Source organism: Suncus etruscus, chromosome 5 (genome assembly GCF_024139225.1).
Source record: "Suncus etruscus isolate mSunEtr1 chromosome 5, mSunEtr1.pri.cur, whole genome shotgun sequence".
In the NCBI taxonomy this organism is placed as follows: domain Eukaryota; kingdom Metazoa; phylum Chordata; class Mammalia; order Eulipotyphla; family Soricidae; genus Suncus; species Suncus etruscus.
The window spans coordinates 69,736,006-69,763,953 of record NC_064852.1 but is presented as its reverse complement, the minus strand read 5'-3'; positions in this window follow the sequence as shown (position 1 = coordinate 69,763,953).

Genomic DNA, 27,948 nt, shown 5'->3' with positions numbered 1-27,948 from the left:
GAATTTTGTTAGATCTTGTAAAATGTTTTCTCTTTTTTCTTCCTTTCATTCTTTCATCTTACCTTCCTTTCTTTTTTTCCTTTCTATTCTCTTTTACTTTTTTCTTTTCTTTCTTTATTCTTTCTTTCTTTGTTTTTCTTTTTTCTTTCTTCTCTTTATTCCTTTCTATTTTACTTTTCCTTTCTTCTTTCTTTCTTTCTTTCTTTCTTTCTTTCTTTCTTTCTTTCTTTCTTTCTTTCTTTCTTTCTTTCTTTCTTTCTTCTTTCTTTCTTTCTTTCTTCTTTCTTTCTTTCTTTCTTTCTTTCTTTCTTTCTTTCTTTCTTTCTTCTTTTCATTTCTTTCTCTTTCTTGCTTCTTCCTTCCTTTTCTTTCTTTCCTTTTATACTTGCTTTTCTTCTCTCTCTCTCTTACTTTTGGGTATTGAACCTAGGTCAGCTGTGTTCAAGGCAAGCATGCTCAGTCTGCATTATCTCTCTGCATCTGTTCCTATAATCATATCGTCTTTATTTTCCTTGCATTGATATGAAGTATTATGTTGATTGACCTATGTATATTAAATATACTTGTGCATGTTAAACAATCTTTTTATTTCTACTACAGATCCAATTTGGTCATGATATAATGTGCAATGAAATATATTAGGCTATAAGAAAGGATGAAATTGTGCAATTTGCTGCTATGAGATGGATCTAGAAAAAATGCTGTCTTGTTATAAAAAAATCTAAAGATACTAAATGTTCTCTGAATGTGTGTTATTTAAAGAAATAGTAAGGAAATAACAAATGGTCAAAGGCAATAGAACATGAGAACTGGGCTAGAGAAGAGAATATACTGAGCTTACATGGAGTAAAGGTAGGAGGGGACAGGGTGAAAGAGATGGAGTGTGCAGTTTTACAACATGTTATGCATAGACCTACCATTATCAGTTTTATAAATCATCATGCTTAAAATTTAAAAATCAAATAGGAGCTGGTCAGAAATTACAGTGTTAATTATCTAGATTTTCATGTTGCTGTCCTGGATTTCATCCACGGCACCCCATAATTTTACCTGAGCACCCCATAATTTTACCTATGACTGAACCCTATAAACACGCCAAGAGTATCACCACCACATGATAAAAAAGAACAAAAATAATAATTGTAAATAAGTAAATAAAAATATATTAGTAGCTCACAGTTATTTTATTTTCATTTTATTTATTTTATTTTTAGTGCCACACCTGGCCACACTCAAGGGTTATTCCTGGCTTGTTTTCAGAAATAACACCTGGTCAGGTTGGGGACTATATGGAATTCTGGAGATCAAACCCTGGTCAGAAACATGCAAGACAAATACTCTACCTGCTGTTTTATCTCTCCCTAACAAATAAATTTTTTCAAAGATACCCATAATATATCCTGACTAGTAAGGTGTTATAAATTAGCAGTCATAATTTTGCTAACAACAGTTAGCATAAAATATTATTTAAAGCATTGCTATTACTGTTGTTTGATTTTATTATTATTTAAAACAAGAAAATTATTAGTACATATTATGAAATTTAGAAAAGATAGTTTTTGGAATTAGACATCTAAAATTGAGAAATTACATTTATATTTTTGGAAAATTGTCTAATATTTCTGTGGCTTCCATTTTCATATATAAATTATATAATAAAAGTATTTTAAAAACAAATGCAGAATTAAATAAAACATGGAAAGTGCATATTTATATATGCATACAAATGTATTATGAATATTCATATATAGCTCTATATGAATATATATGTCTGTATGTTTTTGTATGTAGTGTGTATGTAATCAAGTTAGCAAGAGAGGACTATTCTCTGAAAGAAAAAAGGAGCTCAGAATATAGTATAATGAGGGCCGGAGAGATAGCAAAGCAGTAGGATGTTTGCCATGTACGTAGCCAATCTAGGACAGATGGTGGTTTGATTCCCAACATCTCATATGGTCCCCTGAGCTTGCCTGAGAGCAGAACCAGAAGCAACCCCTTAGTGCCACTGAATATGACCCCCCTAAAAAAAAGAATATAATACAAAAGGCAAGGCATTTGTCTTGCAGACAGCCAACTTAGATTAAAATCCCAACCCCCATATAGGTCCCTGACAATTGTGACCCTAAACTCAAAGCTAAGCATAAGTTGAGAGCACTGTCATGTGTGGTCCCAAAACAAAAACAGACAAAAAAAATAAGGAACACAGAGAATCATAATTTAACATTTCCCTGTGAAATTGCAGCTATTTATAAATATAAGCAAAACTAATATATAAACTAGATATATGCTATAACATCTTTTATAACTTTAACTCTGTTGAAATGAAAATATAACTTAGGTTGGTAAAAAATTTTTAGAAGCACCATCTTGAAGGACTTGTTTTGAAGAAGATAATTGAAGCACAAAATGTAGACTTAAGCTATATTATCTTCTAGTGATTACGCATTTTTTTCCTTTGTTCTCCTATTGTATGCCTGCAGTTATTTGGAGTCTTGTAGGCTTCTAAACTCAGTTAGATCGCAATTTTTTTTCTCCACCACAATATACAAATATTTCTATAACTCAGAAGTACAAAATCAAAGCACACTAGTAGCTTACTAGAAACTAAGGCATGCATATTCTTAATGGTTTTCTCTTTGAGTGTTCATAAAATAATTTACTAAAACATCTTCCTTAAAACATACATGCATGGATGTTTTTACTTTTAAGAAGGGTTTATCTGCTTCTCCATCTTATTTTTAAATACCTTGATAGTTATAGTTCTTTTTTATTGAAAGTACATTTAAATCCTTTTTTAAGAGGAAACAAAGTCAAAGCAAACTTTCTTTTAATTGTATTATATCCTTTATATCCCCATAAAATTCAGGTGCTAGCTAAGATGCTTTTTCATCCGAGCACCTGCATTTTATGATTCTTATGAAAGAATTTATTTTTTGCGACTCCTTAAAGTGAATTGAGATGAAAACAAAAGAAATGAGATTTATTTAATATGAAAAGGATTGGCAATATATTTATCTAAACTAATAGTTTTAAATACATATCACCAAAAATTAATAGAAACTCTGGAACAAACTCAAAAGCAATATTATATGCTATTTATTTATATTATTGTTTTCATTATTGTTCAGAATCGAAAATATTTTGAAAATATTATGTGTAGATCTTTTCTTTTTTTATTTTTTTTATTTAAACACCTTGATTACATACATGATTGTGTTTGGGTTTCAGTCATGTAAAGAACGCCACCCATCACCAGTGCAACAATCCCACCACCAATGTCCCAAGTCTCCCTCCTCCCCACCTAACCCCTGCCTGTACTCTAAACAGGCTCTCCATTTCCCTCTTACATTCTCATTATTAGGAAAGTTCAGAATGTAGTTATTTCTCTAGTTAAACTCATCACTCTTTGTGGTGAGCTTCCTGTGGTGAGCTGGAACTTCCAGCTCTTTTCTCTTTTGTGTCTAAAAATTATTATTGCAAGAATGTCTTTCATTTTTCTTAAAACCCATAGATGAGTGAGACCATTCTGTGTTTTTCTCTCTCTCTCTGGCTTATTTCACTCAGCATAATAGATTCCGTGTACATCCATGTATAGGAAAATTTCATGACTTCATCTCTCCTGACAGCTGCATAATATTCCATTGTGTATATGTACCACAGTTTCTTTAGCCATTCATCTGTTGAAGGGCATCTTGGTTGTTTCCAGAGTCTTGCTATGGTAAATAGTGCTGCAATAAATATGGGTGTAAGGAAGGGGTTTTTGTACTGTATTTTTGTGTTCTTAGGGTATATTCCTAGGAGTGGTATAGCTGGATCATATGGGAGCTCGATTTCAAGTTTTTGGAGGAATCTCCATATCGCTTTCCATAAAGGTTGAACTAGACAGCATTCCCACCAGCAGTGGATAAGAGTTCCTTTCTCTCCACATCCCCGCCAACACTGTTTATTCTCATTCTTTGTGATGTGTGCCATTCTCTGTGGTGTGAGGTGGTATCTCATCGTTGTTTTGATTTGCATCTCCCTGATGATTAGTGATGTGGAGCACTTTTTCATGTGTCTTTTGGCCATTTGTATTTCTTTTTTGTCAAAGTGTCTGTTCATTTCTTCTCCCCATTTTTTGATGGGATTAGATGTTTTTTTCTTGTAAAGTTCTGTCAGTGCCTTGTATATTTTGGAGATTAGCCCCTTATCTGATGGGTATTGGGTGAATAGTTTCTCCCACTCAGTGGGTGGCTCTTGTATCCTGGGCACTATTTCCTTTGAGGTGCAGAAGCTTCTCAGCTTAATATATTCCCATCTGTTAATCTCTGCTTTCACTTGCTTGGAGAGTGCAGTTTCCTCCTTGAAGATGCCTGTAATGTCCTGGAGTGTCTTGCCTATGTGCTGTTCTATATATCTTATGGTTTTGGGGCTGATATCAAGGTCTTTAATCCATTTGGATTTTACCTTCGTACATGATGATAGCTGGGGCTCTAAGTTCAATTTTTTGCAAGCAGCTATCCAATTGTGCCAACACCACTTGTTGAAGAGGCTTTCCCTGCTCCATTTAGGGTTTCCTGCTCCTTTATCAAAAATTAGTTGATTGTATGTCTGGGGAAAATTTTCTGAGTATTCAAGCCTATTCCACTGATCTGAGGGCCTGTCCTTATTCCAATACCATGCTGTTTTGATAACTATTGCTTTGTAGTACAGTTTAAAGTTGGGGAAAGTAATTCCTCCCATATTCTTTTTCCCAATGATTGCTTTGGCTATTCGAGGGTGTTTATTGTTCCAAATGAATTTCAAAAGTGTCTGATCCACTTCTTTGAAGAATGTCATGGGTATCTTTAGAGGGATAGCATTAAATCTGTATAATGCCTTGGGGAGTATTGCCATTTTGATGATGTTAATCCTGCCAATCCATGAGCAGGGTATGCATTTCCATTTCCGCGTGTCCTCTCTTATTTCTTGGAGCAGAGTTTTATAGTTTTCTCTGTATAGGTCCTTCCCATTTTTAGTCAAGTTGATTCCAAGATATTTGAGTTTGTGTGGCACTATTGTGAATGGGGTTGTTTTCTTAATGTCCATTTCTTCCTTATTACTGTTGGTGTATAGAAAGGCCATTGATTTTTGTGTGTTAATTTTGTAGCCTGCCACCTTGCTATATGAGTCTATTGTTTCTAGAAGCTTTTTGGTAGAGTCTTTAGGGTTTTCTAAGTAGAGTATCATGTCATCTGCAAACAGTGAGAGCTTGACTTCTTCCTTTCCTATCTGGATTCCCTTGATATCTTTTTCTTGCCTAATCGCTATAGCAAGTACTTCCACTGCTATGTTGAATAGGAGTGTTGAGAGAGGAAAGCCTTGTCTTGTACCAGAATTTAGAGGGAAGGCTTTTAGTTTTTCTCCATTGAGGATAATATTTGCCGTTGGCTTGTGGTAGATGGCTTCAACTAGATTGAGAAAGGTTCCTTCCATTCCCATCTTGCTGAGAGTTTTGATCAAGAATGGGTGTTGGACCTTATCAAATGCTTTCTCTGCATCTATTGATATGATCATGTGGTTTTTATTTTTCTTGTTATTGATGTTGTGTATGATGTTGATAGATTTACGGATGTTAAACCAGCCTTGCATTCCTGGGATGAAACCTACTTGATCATAGTGGATGATCTTCTTAATGAGGCATTGAATCCTATTTGCCAGGATTTTGTTGAGGATCTTTGCATCTGCATTCATCAGCGATATTGGTCTGTAATTTTCTTTTTTTGTAGCATCTCTGTCTGGTTTAGGTATCAAGGTGATGTTGGCTTCATAAAAGCTATTTGGAAGTGTTTCTGTTTGTTCAATTTCATGAAAGAGTCTTGCCAGGATTGGTAGTAGTTCCTCTTGGAAAGTTTGATAGAATTCATTAGTGAATCCATCTGGGCCTGGGCTTTTGTTTTTCGGCAGACCTTTGATTACCATTCTAATTTCATCTATGGTGATGGGGGTGTTTAGATATGCTACATCCTCTTCCTTCAACCGTGGAAGATTATAAGAGTCCAAGAATTTATCCATTTCTTCCAGGTTCTCATTTTTAGTGGCGTAGAGTTTCTCAAAGTAGTTTCTGATTACCCTTTGAATCTCTCTCATATCAGTAGTGATCTCTCCTTTTTCATTCCTAATAGGAGTTATCAAGTTTCTCTCTCTCTCTCTCTCTCTCTCTCTCTCTCTCTCTCTCTCTCTCTCTTTCTTTGTTAGGTTTGCCAGTGGTCTATCAATCTTGTTTATTTTTTCAAAGAACCAACTTCTGCTTTCGTTGATCTTTCGGATTGTTTTTTGGGTTTCCACTTCATTGATTTCTGCTCTCAGCTTTGTTATTTCCTTCTGTCTTCCTATTTTTGGGTCCTTTTGTTGAGCATTTTCTAGTTCTATTAGCTGTGTCATTAGGCTACTCAGGTAAGCTCCTTCTTCCTTCCTGATGTGTGCTTGCAAAGCTATAAATTTTCCTCTCAGTACTGCTTTTGTTGTGTCCCATAAGTTCTGATAGTTTGTGTCTTGATTGTCATTTGTTTCCAGGAACCTTTTGATTTCCTCCTTGATTTCATCTTGGACCCACTGGTTATTGAGTATGAGGCTGTTTAACTTCCAGGTGTTAAGGTTTTTCTTCTGAGTCCCTTTGGAGTTCACAAATAATTTCAGAGCCTTGTGGTCAGCAAAGGCAGTCTGCAAAATTTCTATCTTCTTGATCTTATGGAGGTATGTTTTATGTGCCAGCATGTAGTCTATCCTGGAGAATGTCCCATGTACATTGGAGAAGAATGTGTATCCAGGTTTCTGGGGGTGGAGTGTCCTATATATATCCACTAAGCCTCTTTCTTCCATTTCTCTCCTCAGGTCTAGTATATTCTTGTTGGGTTTCAGTCTGGTTGACCTATCCAGTGTTGACAAAGCCGTGTTAAGGTCCCCCATGTGTAGATCTTTTCAAGGCAGCTGTTTATATGTTATTAACCAAAATAACATCAGGCTTAAAAACATAAAATTCTCAACTTTTGTATAACTCAAATTAATTAATTACATATTTGAGATGATAAAAAGAAAATGCTTCCCTAAAATTATTAGTGATATTTTCATTAATTTTGAAGAATGATAGAATTTTAAGTGTAACTTCATAATGATATTTATTTTATTTTTGAGTATTGCAGACATAGTAGGAAACCAAGATCTCAAAATAGATTCAGATTTTATAGTTTAACCTTAGGGCATAGGGGAATATTAAGGGAAATATGTATATATGGAAAGTAAGGAGGATTTCATGAAGACTAGTTTTTTGAAAACTACATTTTTGATTAAATTTGAAAGACTTTGGGGAAATTTATTTTTTTCATAAATTTTATTAAGTAATTCATAAGTGAAAATAGGCTTAAAATGGTAGATATTGGTCAACATTGATTGTACATGTGATACAATTGCTTTTATAATTATTATCATAAAATATACCATAAAGAGCACCAATATATCATGAATATTTTATAGAAGCCACATCCTCAAATACAGTTGTATTTTCAGGGATGGGTGATTGTTTTCAATATAACGCATAATATCTCAAGAAAAAGTGCTTTACATTTAAATTAGAAATTCAGTCTAATCTTAGAGGCTGTGACCTTTAAGTAACAACATCATATCTCTAAAGGCAATGAACTCAACTGGAAGATGGACAAGTAAAACAAATCTGCCTTATAAGGTCATTTGGTGAATAAATATCAAAGTCCTTCATGTAGCAGTGCTGTCATGCTTTGAAATGATTGGAAATGTTTATTGGCTCTTTTATTAGTAGAAGGAATACAAATTTATTCTTTAGCATGGCCAGGTCAAAATAGGTTTTATTGTATCTGGTGTATTTTCAATCAACATCATGTTTGCTCAATATGGATTTTTATAAAAGATGCCTTCACCGTAAATTGTGTCTCATATTTTTTGTCCTTTCTCTCTCTGAGTACCTAGTATCTTGATATCTTCATGTTTTATGCACATTGCATATTCTTCAATGTAAATCAACTTTGGATAACAAGTTCTTGAATTCTCTTTTTTACAAATGTAACACTTCTCTTTTTTAATAAAACCACAGGAAGTAAGTGAAGATAAATGTGATGGAACACATTAAACATTTAGATTACCAAAGTGAATAGATAGAAAATAACTGAAGGCAATAAAATGGACTGCCTACTTCTAAATCTATACTCTGTCCCTTACAAACTTGATTCTCTATGGCTCAGTTTCCTCATCAGTGGGTAATAATTTAGGATTCTATAAGAATGTTAGGGATAGAAATGCCTGCTTTATATTTTGTATGTTTAAAACAGTACTTACGAATATTATTTAATTCTAAAAGATGTGGAAATTAAGGAAAGATTGGATTATATTACTATGCAAGCCAGTTGCCCATGCTAATTTGTGCTCAACTTGCAAATTAGGAATTGTGTTTCTGTAATTGGCCATTTTAGAATTGATTTCATTGTTGTCAGCTTTATTATGATGAGCATATAAATGGCTAATGCAATTCTGATTCTGTCCTTTAATAACCTAATGAAAAGAGATGCAGGAACAAGAACAAATAAGCCATTCTCACATATTTTAGTCATTAAGAATAACCCCTTGAATCGACCATTTGAAAAGAAATTAATTTGCACATACATTAGCTGCAGGTGGATACTAGAGCCACTTATTCAGAAAGATATGCCCAAGGCCTCACATGCTTAAACAGATATTTTCACACTGGGAGGAAGTTTTAAAAGTGTTTTCGATAAATTCAGAACTTGGAAAAAATTTACATAAAACTTTAGCAGTCACAGAGAAATGTGTAAGAAAACTGGGTAAGAATACAAAATTTAGGAGTCAAAGATATAGTGTAGTGTAAGGTACCTTGCATATGACACCTCCCTTGTTCTTCCTCAGCACTGTATATAGTCGACAAGTACCATCAGGAGTCACTCTTGAACACAAATACAGGAGTAAGCCCTGAGATCCACTGTATGTGGCTAATCCCCACCTCTATTAAAATAATGGAATTTTTTATCCAGAGAGATACTGAAGGGTTTAAAGTGCTTGCATTTCATTCTACCTATTGTGCTGTTGTGATATAAATACCCAAATTAGAAACCCGAACATTCATGTGTTCCCCCTAGTAAATTAATAAAAAATGACATTTTATCCAAAGTAATTATCTGATCTATTGTAAGCAAAATAAAATTCATATTTAAAATCCTGATTTTTATTTTTCCTTTAAAAATGTTAAGTTAAGGGGCTAGAGAGATAGCATGGAGTTAGGCTGTTTAACTTGCATGCAGAAGGATGGTGGTTTGAATCCCGGAAACCCATATGGTCTCCCGAGCCTACCAGGTGTGATTTCTGAGTGTAGAGCCAGGAGTAATCCCTGAGCACCACTGCAGGGTGTGACCCAAAAACCAAAAACCAAAAAAAAAAAGTTAAGGATTAATTTACCTTACATTTTGGTTTTATTTTAAATAACTATATTCAATATTAAAATGAGATTTGTACTGAAGGATTCTAACAGTAGGAGAGTTTCACCTAATCTCTAAACAGACCAATTCCTGATATATTTAAAAATGACATAAGAAAGATTATCAAAGAATATAAACTTTAACATGGATCCCTAAAGAGAATTTTTTTGAATTTCCATTTTATTCTGACACCTAGCTTTGTGTATTATAGAATCCAGAAGCTTCTCTATACCAGATTATAGCATGTGGATTTATTTTCTTAAGTTACTATCTGAATAAAGGTCACCTGTTATTTTGCCTGTAATTTTGTAGGTATTTAGTAGTATTCCTCACATGTTCCAGAGAGAGGTAAGGGCTTAGGTTCTTGTCTTGCATATGGACTACACATGGTTTGTTTGACACCAGGCATTATAAATGCTTCCCTGATTATATTCAGGAATGATTCCTCAGCACACAGCTAGGACTAAGCGCTGAGTACCATCATAAAAGGTCCAAAAACAAAATAAATATCAATTACCTTCTACAGAAAAAGTAGAATGAATATTTGAATACATATAAAATATTCTAATTGCTTCTTAAAGTTAACTGCTGGTTCTTTGAGTACATAACAGTTTAGTATTTTCCCTTTTGCTGTAATGCTTTACAGACATTTTTCTTAAAATAATTAAAGGTAGAATTTTGAAAAGACTTCTATTTTCAACTTTTCCTGTTGTTATACCTTAAATGTATTAATTTTTATTTCATCTCTATGTTTGTATTATCCATAAGCCCAAAAGCACAAGTTATGGCATTTAGATAAAATCATACAACCTTTAGAAGTATTCTACTTCTTTATTTGAAAATTTAAGTAAGGCTGAGTGAGTAGAAATCTGCTTCAAATCTGTCAGTCTCTTTTAAAAAATGAGAAGACAAAGGGAGATATTTATATTCTGTGATCAATTTCACAGAAATCCTGCTGAAGTGGGAGATATATAGTGCCTCTTAGAATTGAGACTGTTCTACTTAATGGATTATCAAGCATTTATTTTGAAAGAAATTTGCTTTAAATTTAGGCAATTTATATCTCTGAAGGAGAAAAGCTCTGTGAACAACCAAGTTCAAGGAGAACTTGTGTTCTTTCTTTTATTCCACTCTGCATCTTTTGTTACCTAACCCAACAAACAGATGAAAACTATGTCTTGTGAATTTGACTTCCCCATTTTCATATATCACTGGAAAAATAAGATGATAAAAGGTAATTTATAACGTATCCCAACATCCAGTTTTACTTTTTTTATATTTAATATAATTTTTATTTTGATCATAGTGGCTTACATATTGTTGACAATAATATTTTAGGTACATGTTAACTTAATATCAGGGGGATTCCCATCACCGAATTGTTCTCCCTACACATCCATTCCCATCCTACCTCCCATATCTTCCTCCCTCCCCCGCCCCCCCCCCCCCGAGGCTGCAAGAATACGTGGTCTCCTCTGTGCCTAACTTGCTACTTACACCTGTTTGGTCTTGGTAGCTCTCTTATTTCCTCCTGTAACTGGGAGGCGGGACTAGATAGAAAAAGTTACATGGTTTTGTTTGAAGAAGAGAAAAGTAATAAACTGGGGTAAAAATCAAATACGCCAGAAAACTACTGCCAATCCATTTCAGGCTCTTTCAGGAAAATGAAGAAACAGAAAAGTATTTATGAAGCTAACATCACCCTGGTACCAAAACCAGACAGAGGAGCTGCAAAAAAACAAAGAGAACTACAGACCAATATCCCTGATGAACACAGATGAATAGATCTTAAAAAATAATCTAGTAAACAGGAGCATCAAGATCATACACAATGACAAAGTAGGTTTTACTCCAAAATACAAGGTTATAGTTTTCCAAAAGTAAATCAATCAACATAATACACCATATTAACAACAACAAAAAAAACTTTGTAATCATATCAATAGATGTAGAGAAAGCATTTGATAAGGTACCACACTCATTCATGATAAAAACTCAACAAGTTGGGAATTGAGAAAATGGAGAAACTTTTCTCAATATAATCAAGAAAATATACCACAAGCCAATGGCAAATATTTTTCTCAATGGAGGTAAACTAAAACCTTTTTGTCTAAAATCTGAAACAAGACAAGGCTGCCCTTCTTATCCTTCCTATTCAACCTAGTATTGAAATATTTTTAATAACAATTAGGCAAAGAAATACATCAAGGCATCAGACAGGAAAGGAAAAAAGTAAAGCTCTTACTGTTTGCAGATGATATCTAGAAGACTCTAAAGACTCTACCAAAAAAGCTTCTAGAAATAATAGATTTGTATAGCAAAGTGGCTGGCTAAAATTAACGTGCAAAATGACCTTATTAATAAATAATGATAAAGATTAAATGAACATTAAAATAATTCCATTCATGACAGAGCCACACAAACCCAAATACCTTGGAGTCTACAAAAGAGGTGAAGGACCAATACAAAGGAAACTAAAAATTACTGCTTCAAGAAATAAAAGAGGACACAAAGAAATGAAGACACATACCCTCTTAGTGGATTGGGAAAATTAACATAATTAAATGGCAATTATCTTCAAAGCATTGTACACATTTAATGCAATTCCTTTAAGGATACCCAGGAAATCCTTCAACGTGAATCAAACACTTCTGAAATTCATTTGGAAAAATAAACTCCCATGAATAGCTAGAGCAACCACTAGGAAAAATATTGTAGGCATCACTTCCCTCAACTTTAAATTGTACCACAAAACAATAATCATTAAAACAGCATAGTTTTGAAATAAAGATAGACCCTCTGATCAATGGAATAGATTTGAGTATTCAAAGAATGTTCTTCAGACATACAATCAATTAATCTTTGATAAAGGGGCATGGAACGCAAAATAGAACAAGGAAAGCCTCTTCAACAAATCGTATTGGGACAACTGGTCAGCCACATGCAAAATAGTGAATTCAAACCTCCATCTAACAGCATACACAAAGGCCAAATCCAAATGGATTGAAGACTTTGATATCAAACCCATACCATAAAGTTTATCAAAGAACATTCCTTTACATTGAGATTAAAGGCATACTATTTTTTTTATCATTTTGCAATCATTTTGTGCAATCTCTGAATTATTTGACTCAGCATAATACTCTCTATTTCTATTAATGTATAAGAAAATTTCATGGCATCACTTTTACTGACAGCTGCATAATATTCTATTGTATAAATGTTCTGCAGTTTCTTTATTCACTCCTGTGTTCTCAGGTACTTGGGTTATTTCCAAATTCTGGCTATTGTGAAATGTGTTGCAAAGAACATAAATGTGCATCCCATATGGTCCCCTGAGCCTGCCAGGAGCAATTTCTGAGCATAGAGCCAGGAGTAACTCCTGAGCGCTTCCGGATGTGACCAAAAAACTAACCAAACAAACAATCAAAAAATGTGCAAATAACTTTTCTGCATTGTGTTTTGGGGGCTCCTCGCATATATTCCTAGGAACAACATTTCTGGGTTCTTATAGAAACTTTAATTCTATTTTTTTGATAAATGTTCATATTCTACTCTTTTATAAAGCATGTTTGGATTTATTTTGTTTTTGCTTATATATTACATTTTGTTTATATTGACCACACTGTTTCTCATAACTCATTTTTCTTCATATAAAATGGTAAAGTAACCTAAAACATTAAGAAAATGTGGTTTCTTTGTTAGATCACAGGACCTTGAATGGAAGGTTATCCTGCATGATCAATCTATTAAATACAGAGCTCACTCTAGATCATTCTATTATAGAAACACTTTATACCACTTTTGTGTGTAGCCATATCTCTTACTTTATGAGATTCTCTTCTATATTTATAGAAGTTTGACTTATATTTTAAGCATTTGTTATCTTGTTTGTTTTTGGAGTCACACAGAGGTTCTCAATGACTACCCTTGACCCTTCCTTGTGGTTCTCTGAGAAGTCATATACAGTTCTGGGGATCAATGAAAGGCAAGTATTCTGTATTCTGCAAGGTAAAAACCTTAACCTGTGCCTAATTTATTGTCTCTCCATTTAGTTTATTTATTCATTTATTTATAGTTTGGGGGCCATATTTGGTGCGGCTGGCTTACTCCTATCTGTGCAGTTGGGGTTTACTCCTGGTATATTTTGAGTAAAATATGGAGTGTTGGGTATTAAACCTAATTCAGTTGTCTACAAGACAAGCACCTTCCCCACTGTACTATCTCTATGGCCCCAACTTTTACAGTTTGATTTTATATAGTTTTTGGATCAAATATTATTTTATTCATTTATTTTTGAAATAAAGACAGGTTCTAAAATAAACCAATATGGTGAAAATAAATTAGAAAGTGCATAAATAAACAAATGGTATAAGAATGGAGAAATTAAATAATAATACCCATTTAGATTTGGTTTCCATATTTTATTGGTCTTCACCTTAATTTTAACATAGCCTATTATTGATTTAGTAGTATTAAACTAGTATTGCATATTAGAATTTTAAAGTATTTGTGTCCCTTCATTGTGTTAACTAGTTAAGTGACTACTCTCATATACTGGAAACTCTAGAACATAAATTATATTTAAATTTTCCCAAATAGAGAAGAGAAAGCCAGACTTAAGAACACTAGATTTACACATTGAATGATCCTATGGGTGGGAGTGAAGTGTTGAGAAAAAGCTGCTGTGAAATGTTAGCAGACAATATTTGAAATAATTAAGATGTACATAGAACTAGAAAAGATATAATAATTAATTACTTGCCATATTAAAGAAAAATGACAATCATTATGGTAATGGTGGATTTCACATGAAAACGTCATATTTGATACTGAAATACATCTGTATTTAGAATAATTGAATGCCTTTTTTTCTGAGTTGTTTTAAATAACCCAGGTAATTTAAAATTTCACTAGAAATTTATTATTGTTCTATTTTCTTTAAAATTTCTAAAAATGTTATTCAACTATATTAAATTTATATACTTATTTTGGTAAATAGCATTTTTATTATTAATCATTTTTCCATGCATGTGAACAGTTGATTTCTTATCATATTTACTGTATTATAGCTTGTGGTCATGAATCACCAAATTGAACATTTTTATTGTTACCAAATAATGTTTTGGAAGAAAAGGTTAATATATCTGTCAAATATCTGTCCACAAGACTTGAATACTTACATAAAAGACATAGTAGGATTATGTGTTAGTATTTTATTGATCAATTCTATATGTGAAATTATATATGAATATATTGTGAACAATATTATTATATCTGTTTCTCAGTTCAGAGAAGTCTGGTTCTTTAGATAATATAAAACATTGTAATGGAGATTTAACTAAAGACTTAGTCTCTCAGCATCTATTTTTAAAACGAAATAGATATTTTATATTTATATTTATATATATAGATATATTATAACTGAAAATAAACTTTAAAATATAAAATCATGATGTTTTGAAAGTTTGGAAATGCATTTGTATACTCAATTATCATTAAAATATTAACTCATATTCTTTAGTGCATATTTAATTAATTCAAGTCTTTCCTATTATTTATACTTTCTTTGAGGATCATGAAAATATGACAACATAAGTGTAAAAATTATTCAGTGGTTTTATTTGGTCTTTTTTCCTCCATCTCCCTCTTTTTCTTTTTCTTTCTTTCTTCTTTCTTTCTTTTCTGCTTTCATCCTTTTATTCTCTTTCATTCTTTCTTTCTTTCTTTGTCTTTCTTTCTTTCTTTCTTCTTTCTCTATCTTCTTTCTCTCTCTTTTTTCTCCTTCCTTCCTTCCTTCCTTCCTTCCTTCCTTTCTCTTTCTTCTTTCTCTCTTTTTTCCTTCCTTCCTTCCTTCCTTCCTTCCTTCCTTCCTTCCTTCCTTCCTTCCTTCCTTCCTTCCTTCCTTCCTTCCTTCCTTCCTTCCTTCCTTCCTTCCTTCCTTCCTTCCTTCCTTCCTTCCTTCCTTCCTTCCTTCCTTCCTTCCTTCCTTCCTTCCTTCCTTCCTTCCTTCCTTCCTTCCTTTCTTTTCCTTCTCTCGTTCTTTTTCTTTCCTTTCTTTTCTTTTTCTTTTCCCTGCGTTCACACACCTAGCAATTCATTCTAGATCTGTGTTTAGTAATGACACCTGGAGGTGGTTGAAGGCCTATATGTGGTACATTAGCTCAAACCGGGTCCTGCTGCATTGCAAGGCAAGCATCATAACCTGTTCGCTTTCTCTTTACCTCCATTAGCAGTGATTTTTAATCTTTCTTGGTTTGTGGAAAAGAACTGTACAAAAATCCTTGGAAAATTTGTCATAGCATAATAAAAAATGCTTAATTGTGTTCATTGTTTATATTTGTTTTTGTTTTTGTTTTTGTTTTGGGGACTCACCTGACTGTGGCTCTCTGCTCAGAGATCATTCCTGTTGGGCTCATGACACTAAGTGGGAATCCAGTGATTGAATCTTAGTTGGCAACCTGCAATGAATTTGCACTACTGCCTACCTGCTGTACTATCTCTCTTGACCCTCATTGTTTATATTTGATATACAAAATTTCTCGCTCCTGGCCTAATGGACTTTTCAAAAATAAATGTTAAAATTTAGTCATTAAATCTTTTTTATATTTATGTGAATGATTTGTGTCTCTTGATACATCATTTAAATATTCTCTTTTATATAATTTATATGATATTTTTGTGTGGTTATTCATTAAAGACATTTGATAATTATGTCATTATTGAAAATATATGTCATATTTTTGGTATAAAAGAAGCAATTATTATGTTTTAGAAATTTTATAACATTCACAATTTTAATTATCAAATCAGTTATTAGTAGTTTTTATTATGTGCTCATTTTTTGTCATAATATTATGTTAGAAATATAAATATATAAGCATGTTCTTCAGTTATTAGTAGTTTTTACTATGTGCTCATTTTTGTCATAATATTATGTTAGAAATACAAATATATAAGCATTTCTTATATGAATCAGTCATTTAAAATGTATTCAATTATATAATAAATATTTTTGAACATTATATTAGGGCAAGTCTTATGGCAGGTATTTCAATAAAGTGTTAAAGGAGAAGTTATAGTAGGTTGTTAAAATTATTAAAATGTTTTAATTTATGATTAAATTTTATAAATAAATTTAATTGTAATTCATTACAATTAATAATTATAATTTTATAATTGAAGTCATAAATATTAAAATCATAGAAAAGAGTCATTACATATAATTGATAATAACTAGTTACAAGAAGTTTTAAAAACGTATGGTTCCAAAAAAATTGGATGAAAAATACAGTGCTTACTTTGTACCTAGCCAACTGGTGTTCAATTTTTTGTACCCCATGTAGTACTAATAGTGCTACCAGGAGTAATATTTAAGCACAGAGCTTAAAGTCCTGAGAACTAAATCCAAAACCAAGAGCAGAGATAAGTTTTAAAACTTAGTAAAGAGTTTCAAAAATGATACATTTAGGCAGGAGAAACAGACACATAAAATCTAAAGAACTTTTCAATTAATGTGTCTTACTTTGATAAATATGAATAAAAGAACTGAAAGGTTCATGCTACATTTGGGTAGAACATAAGGATCAGTAGTTGGGCACCACATTTGGCTGGTTTACTCTATTTTATTTTTCTATGCAGTAAGTGGTGATGGCACAAAGAAGTCAGGTCTGAAAGGTCTTTCTAAATGGACCTGAACTTGATGGAAGGATGTTCTTATATACTACTGTGAAAGATTCTATAAAGGAAAATCACATACATTTATTGTCTCATTTAGAGACATGTAGTGTGTGTGTAATATGCCAGATGCAAATTGAAGAAATATAAATAAAATAGAAGATGATGATGAGTTGATGATGACTAATAGGAACATAGTCAATAATTTGTGGAGGATCAACAAAGACAACTTTATAACACCTATGTTGAGTGCTTTGTTTATGAAGTTGTCTCCAGGTGATTAACAAAGATTGTTAATATACTAGTGGAAGATACAGAGTGAACTACTGCTGGTAGATCAAACTGTTTTAGTATAGATCTTGGGTTAAGAATGGTATACACAGAAATAAAATACACAATAAAAATTATGTGTGAGGCTCAAAGCACTGGATTGCATGCCTGTTATATATAAGGCCTTCCAGACCCCTTGCTGTAGTAATCAGCACTGCTCGACAAAGCAATACCACCTCATAACCAGACATAGCATCAAACCATCCCACCTGCACAGTCATGATGAATGCTTCTGAGGTTAGTCCTCAGGCCTCATGATTAGGAGATACTGATCCCTCCAGTGATATGATAGTTGAATTTTAGTCATTTATAATTCACTGATATCAAGTTGTTCTTGATTGTTCTGAAGCTGCTTTTGCTTTAATAGAAAAATTTACTAGTTGTTACAGATTATATGGTTCACAAAATTTAATATTGTTTATTCTAAAGAAAACAAATATTTTTTAGGTGAAGCAAAAAAGTTTTTATTGAAACTTAGAGATAGGTGAGGGGAGAGTGAAAAGGAGAAGTACATATTAGAGAATGAACCTGCGGAAATAAGCAAAGCAATATAGAGATAAATAAGTGAGATTCCTGTTCAATAGAAAACAGAAGGTTTTTTTTTTTTTTGGTTGGTTTATTTTGAGCAACACCTTTGCTTAAAGTTTACTCCTGGATCCTCACACAAAGGTCAACCTGAGCAGGGTCAGGGGACCATATGGGATTCTGGGGATGGTAGGCCATGTGCAAGGCAATTGCCCTACCTACTATCTCCAGCTCCAAATCTGTTTATTTCTGAAAGAGACTACTTATCTACTTGTTGGCTCAGTCCTGAAACATCAGGAACTACTATATAGAGTCATGCTTTTTTCTCTTTTATTGTTTGTTTGTTTGTTTTTTTGGGGGGGGGTTCACAGCTGGCAGTGCTCAGGGGTTACTCCTAGCTCTGCTCTCAGAAATCGCCCCTGGCAGGCATGGAAGACCATATCCAATTCACTCTTCAAATAATCACAAAAATATAGGAGAGGAGAATTCTCCTAAATTTACATCTTGATACTTAGATATGGTTGTATAGATATTTTTAATATTTAAAAATAATAGGGATGTCTGGAAAATATATAGATCCCAATAGTTACCTTGAATATGGTGAGCTCTGGTTCAAATGCTGGCACCTGAGCCATGACTGCCAGGAGTAACTCATGAGCACAGATCCCAGATTGAATCCTAGGTGTTGTATAAAAATCAATCTGGGTGATAATTTGGTGGTCCTATGAAAATTATATATAAGCTAGCAACCCTCATATTAATTCAACCAATGCATTTCTTTCTAGCACTGTCAGATTTCCCTATGACCTCTAATACCTGTAGGCTGAACAGCAATATAACCTGTCCCAATCAATGGAAGGTTTATTCTAATTGATTAAATCTCAACAGGAGTGAGCCCCAAGAACACTTAATACTTTCTGAGGAGCCTCTTCCTGTTATCTGACCTACCCCAATCCTGCTGGAAAGAATGAATATCATATAAAAATATTGACCAAAATTAAATGGGACTTCCATTATATTTTAAAGAATATATGGCTATGTTTCATCTGTCATATTCCTTCCCATAAAGAGCAAGGTGATGTATCACTAGAACTAGACCTTTCAGCACACATTTATATCTGAAGAGAAGTTGACAATAGTAGTCTTTTGCTTAAATACATGATTGTTTTAAGCAAGTTTTAGCCAAGTGCTGAATAAACTAATGTAGTTTGACACCAATAATAAATTTTGCAAATATCTGTGACCTTCATTATTCTGTTTGTATCAAATGTCACCCAATTAGATAAATTATGGCAAGTAAATGAGGAAAGATGATGGATTGTGTCCATGGTTGTGCAGTAGGAGAGTCTGATAAAGAACATATTGGCCCTTGAAATTGGGTCTTGAAACTGATAAAATCATTTTCCTTTAAAAGTATGTGGCAAAGCATTTTTTCATTGTATCATTCTGTTTATTTGTTCCTATTTGGATTCTATATGCTCTCAAATAAAAATTTATTCTTATTCAATGTTTCCACATTCTCTCCTTTTATATATGACTTATATTACTTAGTTATCAAAGAAACATCATGTTTTCACAATTTAAAACTATGGTCTCCTGGGGCTGAAGCAATAGTGCAGTGGTAGGGCATTTGCCTTTCTCGCAGCTGATCCAGAACAGAACAGGTTTGATCCTCAGTGTCCCATATAGTCCCCGAAGTCAGGAGTGATTTCTGAGCAGATAGCCAGGAGTAACCCCTAGGCATCGCTGGATGTGGTCCAAAAACAAACAAAACAAAATAAAATAAACTATGCACTCCTAAAAATTTGTCACCATGAATAGAAAACATTCTTTTATTAGTTGGAATTATACCACTTTTCTACTGCTTTGTCAGCCCAGAAAAAAAAAAGAGCTTAAAATTATTTATTTATTTTTTTTGCTCTTGATCATATGTGCGGCTTTACTTACTAAGGTAGAATGAGTTTATGAAGTTTATGTATCTATTCTAGAGAAATAAGTTTGATTTGGTATCATAGATTTACCAACAGCAAAGCCAGTTATGTCTTTGACACTATTTCAGAACTTTATAGAAATTGCCTTTCTTCACATGTAATCCACTTATGAAAAAATTGTTAAGTATAATTAAATTATGTTTAATATGCAGAGAGGTAGAAAGTTTCCAAGAATTGGAGAGCTTTCAGAAGTTGATATTAAAATAACTTTTTTCCATATAATTTATTAGTCATTCTTGGTAGTTACAATAAAGAGAAGTGCGTGTTAATGTCTTTATTAAAAGGTCTTTGTTCGTTGGGGAAGCACATTCAGTTGTGCTCAGAAGCTACTCCAGTCTTCTTTCATGGAGTGTGGGGGGTGTACATTCTTTCTTGTGTTCAAGGAACTTAGTTAATATAGAAATAGAATTCCAGTTTCCTCTACTAAGCTATCCATTTGTAAAAATTTGATTTCCAGTATTAACTTAATTATGGAATAAAAGTAGGAAAGGTCTGTGAAACTCATAAATGTAAGAAAATTAAGTTACCAGTATAGATTTATCTTTCTTATAGATTTGGCAACTAAGGATATCTAAATCTCATTGTATATGCAATCCATTAGTATTTTATTTACTCCTTAGTGTTTTATGAACTTTGATTTTATTATAGATTTGTATATTAATATAGAGATGTGGATAATATACTACTTTCTATTTAGTTGATGAGAAAAACAAATTTTAAACTACTATACAATTTATGTAACATAACAGGTTTTTAAATGCATCACAAATAATGATCAAATTTAGTCTCCTCTGATGGAAGGGAATTTTAGTCTCCTCTGATGGAAGGGAATTTCTTTTTTTTTTTTCGCTATAGTTTTTGGGCCACACCTGGTGATGCTCAGGGGTTACTCCTGGCTCTGGGATCAGAAATCAAAATTGCTCCTGGCTTCGGGTACCATATGGGGCTCTGGTGGTCCGTCCTAGGTAAGCTGCATGCAAGGCAAACACCCAACCGCTGTCCCACTGCTCCTGCCCCAACAAGGGAATTTCTTAAAAGATTATATTGTTGGCTATAACGATTCATCAGTAAGTAAATTTTGGAAAAATGAATTAAAAGTCTTTGGCCATCATTTTCACTTTATTACTATAAAGATTCACTGAATATTTGTCTTGCTTTGCTCTATTAAAGATAATTATGTATTGAAGACTACTAAAACAACTTTATGTCATATTTTGTAAAATTTAAGTAAGGTAATAATGTTAACTTTAAAAGTAAATATTAATTCCTAGGTCAACCTTCAGACAGGTTGACAAGAATGTTTTCCTATTAATTTGGAGATTCATGAAAACAAGTCTTCCCTACATACAATCTGAGAGGTGTTAGGGTCCAGAGTTGAAGAAAAGGACCAGACAATTGAAATAAAGCAAAGCAAGATTTTACCCCATCAACCGAAAAGATACAAACTGATGTGCCACAGCCATCTCTCACAGAAGGCAACTCCATTCAGAGGTCACAAGCCAGATAATATATGCTAGAAGCAGAAAGAGATCAAAACAACAATGAGATACCACCTCACACCACAGAGAATGGCACACATCACAAAGAATGAGAACAAACAGTGCTGGCGGGGATGTGGAGAGAAAGGAACCCTTATCCACTGCTGGTGGGAATGCCGTCTAGTTCAACCTTTATGGAAAGCAATATGGAGATTCCTCCAAAAACTGGAAATCGAGCTCCCATACGATCCAGCTATACCACTCCTAGGAATATACCCTAAGAACACAAAAATACAATACAAAAATCCCCTTCCTTACACCTATATTCATTGCAGCACTATTTACCATAGCAAGACTCTGGAAACAACCAAGATGCCCTTCAACAGATGAATGGCTAAAGAAACTGTGGTACATATACACAATGGAATATTATGCAGCTGTCAGGAGAGATGAAGTCATGAAATTTTCCTATACATGGATGTACACAGAATCTATTATGCTGAGTGAAATAAGTCAGAGAGAGAGAGAGAAAAACTCAGAATGGTCTCACTCATCTATGGGTTTTAAGAAAAATGAAAGACATTCTTGCAATAATAAATTTCAGACACAAAAGAGAAAAGAGCTGGAAGTTTCAGCTCACCTCAGGAAGCTCACCACAAAGAGTGATGAGTTTAGTTAGAGAAATAACTACATTTTGAACTGTCCTAATATTGAGAATGTATGAGGGAAATGCAGAGCCTGTTTAGAGTACAGGCAGGGGTCGGGTGGGGAGGAGGGAGATTTGGGACATGGGTGATGGGAATGTTGCACTGGTGATGGGTAGTGTTCCTTTTATGACTGAAACCCAAACACAATCATGTATGTAATCAAGGTGTTTAAATAAAAAAAAAAGAGTTCACTATTTTAAGTTTATTGGCTGTTATGTAGCATGTTTCATTGTGTTCTTTAATGGCTACATATCTAGGGAGGTATATTGTGATTTATAGTTGCCTGTTGTCTGAGTAATTATTTTTGATAAAGAAACTTTGCACTTAAATGGAAAGTTAGCCTTTTTAGCTTTAAATAAAAACTTAACATTAATTACACAAAATAAAGTCCCTTCTGTGCTAGGCTTCACAAGAGGTAGTCCTTTTGAATTAATGATTGTTGATATGGGTCCATGATTTTTTGTGATAAGATGACCAGCTACTTGCTTGTTCATTTCCCCCATAGGACATATTCTCAGTATCCTAATTCTTTTAATACTTATAACATAAATATAATTATTTTATTTCTATAATAATCCTGTTTAGAATCCATGGAATTTTCAAATTGTTATGTTAAATATTATTTAATTATAAAATACCATTTTACAAAGATATGGACAGGGTATATATCAGCCACCCACCCACCCACACACACACACATGCAGCTTTAATGGAGTTACATAAGGCTAGACACTGATAATAGTAACAACAAATACAGTTAACAGGAAGAAAAGTCAAATAGATCAAGTTATTTTGATCAAGACACAGTCAATCAGCACCAATGTAGAAGGTGAAGGAAACCAGATTTCAATATCCAGAATTATTTTCTAGGTCACCCAATCTCTACTTTCTATTCACTCAATTCAAATCTTTGCACTAATTTATTTCAGTGATAGAATGTCTTTATCATTGTTTCAAGTCAATTATAGAATTCAGAAGACTTAAAGATTTTTTTTAATTTTCTTTTATATATTTTATTTAAACACCTTGATTACATACATGATTTGTGTTTGGGTTTCAGTCATGTAAAGAACACCACCCATGACCAGTGCAAAATTCCCATCACCAATGTCCCAAATCTCCTTCCTCCCCACCTGACCCCCGCCTGTACTCTAAACAGGCTTTCTATTTCTCTCATACATTCTCATTATTAGGACAGTTCAAAATGTAGTTATTTCTCTAACTAAACTCATCACTCTTTGTGGTGAGCTTCCTGAGGTGAGCTGAAACTTTCAGCTCTTTTCTCTTTTGTGTCTGAAAATTATTGCAAGAATATCTTTCATTTTTCTTAAAACCCATAGATGAGTGAGACCATTCTGAGTTTTTCTCTCTCTCTCTGACTTATTTTACTCAGCATAATACATTCCGTGTACATCCATGTATAGGAAAATATCATCACTTCATCTCTCCTGACAGCTGCATAATATTCCATTGTGCATATGTACCACAGTTTCTTTAGTCATTCGTCTGTTGAAGGGCATCTTGGTTGTTTCCAGAGTCTTGCTATGGTAAATACTGCTGAAATGAATATAGATGTAATGAAGGGGTTTTTGTATTGTATTTTTGTGTTTCTCGGGTGTATTCCTAGGAGTGGTATAGCTGGATCGTATGGGAGCTCGATTTCCAGTTTTTGGAGGAATCTCCATATTGCTTTCCATAAAGGTTGAACTAGACTGCATTCCCACCAGCAGTGGATAAGAGTTCCTTTCTCTCCACATCCCCGCCAACACTGTTTATTCTCATTCTTTGTGATGTGTGCCATTCTCTGTGGTGTGAGGTGGTATCTCATCGTTGTTTAAATTTGCATCTCCCTGATGATTAGTGATGTGGAGCATTTTTTCATGTGTCTTTTGGCCATTTGTATTTCTTCTTTGTCAAAGTGTCTGTTCATTCCTTCTCCCCATTTTTTTTGATGGGATTAGATGTTTTTTTCTTATAAATTTCTGTCAGTGCCTTGTATATTTAAGTTATGTTGAACAATTTTCCCCTCAATTTGTCCAAAATCATCTTCTTGGATTCCCCAGAAGCAAAAGTACCTGTATATGCATTATCAAAGAAATTGATATGTGGTATTATTTTTGCTGCTTTGTTTTCTATCCTCTTCTCAATTGAGAAAGGTAAACATAGAACCTGTGCTTTACTCACACTTACAAACAAAATATAATAAAAATATTGATTTATACAACATAAATGTGTTCAATAAATGAAAAATAAAGGAAGAGATTAGAAATTTAATAAAATTTAGCTGCATTGTTTTCAAATTTAATTAAAACTGAGACACATTTTTGAATATTAAGTATTTGTGAAGGAAACTAGATTCTATAATATAAACTGTTATTACAATGTGATTTCTTTATAGAAAAGATTGTCCCATAAATTGTTTTTTTTCTCTAAAGATCTTAAAACTATGATTATTAAAAGTTTGGCTACATCAATGCAATGAAATATCACTCAAATACAGAAAATATTGTGTAGTACTCAACATTCAGTTTACTTTTCATAAAAATAATGTTCAAAAAATAACTGATTTTAATATGTATTTTGTGTCTGAATACTTGATCAAAGCTGTATAAATATAATGCATTTTCTACATTAAATTATTATTAATATGTGATAATTTATAATTTTATAGATAAAACCTTTAACAAGTGTCTTTAAACTACAATATTCATGCAATTATAAGTCATTGGATGACTTAATTCTAAAATACAATTACTCCAGTTTAATGATAAAGGACTGAGTTCCTTCGATAAACCTTAAAATAAGGTTTAATAGTTCAATGGTTACTATTACTATTTGCTTTGATTGCAGCCAACTCAAAATTTGAACCCCAGCATCCCATGAGGTTCCCTAATTCTGCCAGAAATAATGCCTGAGTATAGAACCAGAAATAACCCCTGATCACTTCTGGGTGTGGCTGTAAAACAAACAAAAAAAGCCTTAAATAATTTTCAGTCGAAAATAATGCCAGTACTTGGGAAGTAAAGTTGAGTGTTGGAGAAAAGTGAAAAAAAAAGTGACTCTTCACAATGACAGCTATAATGAATTTTACTAGTCTGACAACATTATAGCAGGTGAAAGTGGGTCATATGTATCATTAATATGAAATATAATAGGGGCTTTGGATCTATATCTTTGCTAGCCTCAAGTATTATTTCTAATACAACAATCCCTGTTTGCTTTCTTCTGTCACTTTGTTTTAAATCACTGAAATGGTTGTTTTGATATTTTGCCAAGGAATATAATATATGTTTAGTTTATAATTGCTTTTATCCTCAATGCAGTCTATATTCATACTTTTATTCACATTATTTTTTCAATTATATTCCTGGAGAAAGTAAAGAAAGAAAACTATATTCAAATGCCTCATAAAAGAATTGTACACTGAATATTGAAAGTGATGCTACTACATTGAGTAGTGTTCCTGCCATATTGTATAATTTCTACTCTCCTTTCATCCTACATTTCTTAGATTATTGGTATACATAAGAGTTTCTGAATCGTTTTTAGTCTTTAAAATATAAGTTTATAAAATATAATAAAATATGTTTATGTTTTTCCTTCATAAGATTAAAATGCTCTTTTTACTTTTCTTTATAGAAAATATCTTTCAGACTCAACAGAAAAGACTTCTTCATATCCTCTCATAACTTAAAAATGTCAGTCATATAGAAAACACCAATCCATTTATAATATAATACAGTTTATATAATGGGATATGAATCACATTTCTGTACCAAGTAGAAATAGATTTGACAGTCTGAGATGGATTGCTCAAAGCTGATGCTAAGGAAATTTCTATAAAAAGAAATATGTTTCCTTAATCACTTCTCTTATAGTACTGGGGAAATGCTTGCACAGTGAAAAATACTATAGATGACAAAATTGAAATTTAACTAGAGGTGGAGTAGGAATGTGTAGTTGGTATGGGAGAAGGGGTGCAGTATCGTAATTCATGATTATATTGCATTTTCTTACTTTGTGAAGCTCTTTCTTCTATTATTAATTTATCCTCTTGAAATTTACACATAAAATTTCCTTTCCTTCTTAGAACAAATTATTTGCACTATTATAGGTAGTTATAGCCCCAACTCTTAGATTTTTAGACTTTAAAAAAAATCATAAAGTCCATTTTTAATAATATATGGTAATTTATAAAATAATAATGTTTAAGATCTGAATAAAACATAAACAAATAGCTTTGTAAACTGTTCTGCTCCCCAAGACCAGAGAAGTGGCATTTTACTACAGTTCTAATCATGTTCTTCTCTTTTTAGGCATTCAGACTGACAACTCTAATATCCAATAAATCATAGCCTGGGTCCCATTAAAATTAAGATTGCATAAAGTTTCCATCTTTATGCAGGTAGGATCTACAGACCCTTTATAAGAATGAAAATGTTACAGAAGTCTGACTTCACAGATTTTCCCCTTAAAAGATTTTAAGGTGTGAAATACCTGGGGGTGGGAAGGAAATGAAGCAGACAAGTAAATAGAGAAGGGCCCCCAATATGGCAATGTTTGTTTGTTTTTGGTATGTAATAAAATTTTTGACAACAATAAAACTAGAGATGAATTTGAAAAAAAGTTACTATTGACAATAGTCCTAAAGCTATGGATATACCTTGAGTATACTGAAATTAAGACCTGATAAGGAAAAAAAGGTCAAAGAGAATTAACTGATTCTGACCCTTCCCTCTGGCAACCACAACAGGACTCTGACCTCTTAGGAAGCCATACATGGGACAGGTTGGAGACATCCTATGAACCAACCTGGAATAAGGGAGATGCTCACATGTGCTCCTGAGGCCATGAACATGATCCTTTCCTACACATGTAACTCACATTTTCTTATTTGAGAAGTGTATTTTTAGATATTTCTGTTTTCATATTTGTTTTTATATTAGAGTTCTCTCCACCGTTAGAGAAGCCTGAATGCTCTCTTTCGTATCTTTTGTATCTTCTTTCTCTTTCATCAGAATTTCCAAATAAAACCTGGTTGTGTTTTTTTAAAAAAAAAAAAGAAAAACCTTATTATTTGCTTTTCTGGCTTTTCCACTTTGTTGGGTCACCAGACATCTACAAGATGTGACTTCGGGGTCTCTATGCAAAAGCCTAAAAATTCTTTCCAGCTAATGATTTTTTTAGGAGGTACTACTCTTGGTTCTGTGGTCAGAGCTCTCTCCTAACCATGCTCAGTAGACCATATGATGTGTGAACTTGATAACGTACAAGGAAAACTCTCTACCATTGTGCTATCTCTATATATCCTAAGATCAATTTTAAAAATCTTTGAACTAGTTGCACTGAATGGAATTTGGAAACTGCCTCCTTTTTCTATCTACCCGCTAGGAAAAAAATCACCAGCACTAGTACCCACACTAAAACCAAAAACCACAAGATTAAAGTAACGTTGTAAATGTGTCACTTTAACCAGTGCATATAATTTATAGGCAAGTGGGAAACTAGAGAGACCATTAAGTGATAAAGTACTTTTATAAATGCCCTGGTAACTGTATGGGAGAAATTAGAGCAGCAACTCCAGTCACCATTACATGACAATGAAAATAATCTGAATAGTGAAACCTAATGAGTAGTCCATTCATGTAAGTAACTCATACGTTCAGTACTCAGGAAAGTAACCGTAAATTTTTAAGAACAATGAGAAAACAAAGGCACTCAACCTCACTGACATATAGGGTCAAAAGCCTAGGCAATTCCTCAA